Genomic DNA, 3,499 nt, shown 5'->3' with positions numbered 1-3,499 from the left:
AAGACCTGTTCAGGCCACGACCGGTCAGACCGGTCCGTTGCACCGGTCAGACCGGTCCAGGCAGTCGAGTTCTGCGATTTGCATCGTATTGACTCTTTTGCTTCCGTGCAGCTTCCTAGGGCTTTTCGCGGGAGATAGCTTATCCATAGCTACTCTCTCATATCCTAGGTTCGAGGGCTTGTGGTGATTTTTGGGATATAGGCCGATGGATCGATTTCGAAAGAAATTTTGATCGGCTCCCATTCAACCCCCCCTCTGGTCGCCGATTTCGGTCCCTCGGGTGGTGGCGGCTCGTTGAGGTGCTAGCGGAGCTAAAGCGGCCACAGGCACGGGCGCGTGCTGCTGAGCTGCAGCGCCGACTCGAGCATACCTACAGCAAGCGCCACCGCCACGTCGAGGTGGCGCGCGGCCGAGTCCACGAGATCGGCGAGCGCCTACAGGAGGGCGAAGCTGCAGCAGCCGCCACCGCCACCGCTCCCTACAAGCTCGACCCTGATCGCTCTGCAGCCACTTCGGCCTGTCTTCCTAGGTGTGTCTCTTCATTTTTCTTTTCCTTCTGATTTGGCAATGAACAATGAAAAGCTGATATCTTAAATTTAAGTATGGTGTACTAAATCATTTGTCCATGAGGTGGTAAAAGCTCGGACAAGGTGTGCTGAAGCAACTGCAGCAAGGGTAAGCTCGGACATGGTGTTGAATTTGCTATCAAAGATGGTTTGTTTCTTAAAAATTGGACCCTGCACAATGTGGGGTTCAGCTCTGAATTGTTAGTTCTGAGCATATCTGTCAGGTTGCATTGGTCAGAATATCTGCTGAACATGCATTTGGGTCTGCTGAAATAAAACAAGATCTTGTTGTCGGTCCTCCTAACTCCATTGTCTTCTATGAAGTGGAACGTGTTTCCTTCGAGAACGTTTGCTTAAAATCTTTTGATCTTGCGTGTTTAGCTTGGTTGCTATTCTTGATCAGAACGTGTTTACATTGGTACCTTTTGTGCAGAACAAAGAATCATGGGATTTAAAGAGCAATGCTGAGAAGATTGAAGCAGCTGCCAAGAAGAAAGATGAAGGCAATGCTACGTTTAAGATGGGCAAGTACGCCAAGGCTTCCAAGAGACATGAGAAGGTAATTGACAACATGCTACGTTCAATGAATTGCCTTCGTAGCCTACAGAACTGACATCTACAGGAATCATTGATGTTTGGAGGTCATGTTAGCCTACATTTGCATAGATGAGTTATTTGTTCACTTACGCCAAACCTACATGTTTACCTAATTTAACATTTTGTGGAAGGATCACTATGCCAACAAGAGACATATTTAATTGCAATCTCTTCAATTTACTGATTTATTTTCGGTACAATATCCTTTATAATGAGTTTTTTGTCCTGGTTAGGTATACTACCTGATTATATTGCTTTTGTTACCATGCTAAGCAAGTTCATTCTGAGCTGACATCACTGTATAAACAGGTATATGGGTAGGCTATCTGTTACTACTTTCATTGTTGATTAGTTGAATTGATGTATGTTTCAGAGCTTTGGGAATTGATTTAGCATGGATTGATTGTGGGAAAGTGTAATGTTATTTTTAGCTCAATTTCTCCATGATACTTTGTAAACATTTTGACACTACAGAATGAGTTCCTGGAGATTCTGTTGGTTTCAAGGATCTATTATGGTACTGCTAACCAGTGGTGCATCCAGTTAATCATAAACTTTTTTTTGCCGAATATGTTGTTTATGTCCAAAATATCGTATCTGAATACCTGCACTGCTCTAAATTTGTTGGAGAAATTTACATAGGTTTAGTATCATGGATACTAACCTTCTTTCCTTTCTGAATATAGTAGGGCGAGAGTAGGCATCAGTATTAAACATCTATACTAAACATCGAACTGTCCATGCCATGCTGATATTGATGAGAGGACAGACATCTAATGTCTAGGATTCACTCGATGTCTTGCGGATTCATTCTTTATGGAATCATGTAAGTCTACTCATGGTTTGCATGAGCAAATCAGATAACTCTACCTTAATTATTTATGTGTCAGGCTAATTTTAACAAATTTGACAATTGGTGATCCTATCGTGTTGCGTTCTTCATAAACATTGTTGGTTGACATTACCTTCAACTGTTTGTTGAAATGCCTCTTAAGAGATGTATGTTTATTCTTCTTAGAATTAGACAACAGTTGCTTAACCTAATCATTCAAGTTTGAGTTGCTGCATAACCTAACCATTCAACATCTTGTAGTTCTTCCTTATTTTTGTTCTATTCTTTGGTATGATTAATATTTTCATATGTGGTTCTCTACATGACATATGAGCCATCCCAGTTTTGCAACCCAAACTGATTGATATAACGATTTCTGAGTGAATTATAATTCCATGACACCATTCCAACTATAGGTAGCAGATTTATTTCATCTCTATTTTTTCCCATCCAACTATCAGAATGATCAATTACAAACCTAATCCTGTCTGCCCCTCATCCATGGAAAAAATATTCAGTAGTTCTTTGAGATTGGCTGAAACATTAATTATATAGTTCATATAGGGAGGGTCCGTCCTGGACGATGATGCTTCAAATTGTGCTATTTGAAATTATGCCTAACCTTTTGTATAGCTTTTAATTTAACCTTCATACAAAATAATGATATCCTTTTGTTATACGCATGCCAATAGTACAGATCATTTTACTTTTAAAGAGCCAGAGGCCCCCTCTCTCGCCTAAGATGGTCGGGATTGGCTCAAGGTCTCATGGTTGTTGCTCATCAAGTTCAGTGGACATATATGATTGCATGATGTGAATCCATCTGTGTGATGTAATATAAGAATTTTAGCATAAAGATGATACTGTAAGAATTTCTTGGCCTTAGCTATTTTCTATCTAACTTCTAGTAATTAGATGCATGATAGATGGATAAGTCATGTGGATTTTGGTAGATTTACATAATATATTAGTGCGGGGAAGAGGGTGGAGTAGCTGGTTGAAGGAACTGATGTTGAAAACGAAGGACAACAAGGATACTAGACTAATTGATAAACTTTTTATTAAATGTAGCAAAACTACTGATGAGAACTATTGCTTTCTAAGTTATGCTATGTTTCCTAAATTATAAGATTTTTTTTGTATGTCCCACGGATTGATGATTAAAGTTCCTCTTTTTCTTCTACACATGAAATTTATTTGGCTACCACAGCTTAAAGATAAGATCAAATCTATGTGTGGCAACTATTTCTTTGAACCTAAGATTATTAATTTTTGTATATATTAGTTATGAGTGTAAATAAAGATTGTTCTATTACATCAAAATTTTAGTTAGTATCATATCAACGTATAGCACGCACGTGTCGCGCGGGCATGGTTACTAGTTTCTACAAGGATTAAAGGAACTAGATCTACTATATACTCTTTATCAATAGACTTTACAAAATGTTTAACTACGGCTTCACAAGTCGGATATAGGAGCGAATAATGTATTGTAGATCAGTCC

General features: G+C 39.2%; 1 long non-coding RNA gene across 4 annotated transcripts; it reads left to right on the top strand.

Moving 5' to 3' along the window:
• The first annotated feature begins 286 nt into the window (after positions 1-286).
• Positions 287-1,690, top strand: LOC120707222. Of its 4 annotated transcripts, none has more exons than XR_005688886.1 (3): positions 287-529; positions 641-675; positions 1,000-1,690. It is a non-coding gene; the product is annotated as an uncharacterized LOC120707222 (long non-coding RNA). The 4 variants fall into 4 exon arrangements; XR_005688887.1 differs by having other exon boundaries at positions 631-675; XR_005688885.1 differs by having other exon boundaries at positions 602-675.
• Positions 1,691-3,499: the final 1,809 nt, after the last annotated feature.

The sequence above is a fragment of the Panicum virgatum genome, chromosome 5K (genome assembly GCF_016808335.1).
Source record: "Panicum virgatum strain AP13 chromosome 5K, P.virgatum_v5, whole genome shotgun sequence".
Taxonomy (NCBI): domain Eukaryota; kingdom Viridiplantae; phylum Streptophyta; class Magnoliopsida; order Poales; family Poaceae; genus Panicum; species Panicum virgatum.
The sequence above is the reverse complement of the archived record's forward strand: the minus strand, read 5'-3'. Positions and strand labels throughout refer to the sequence as shown.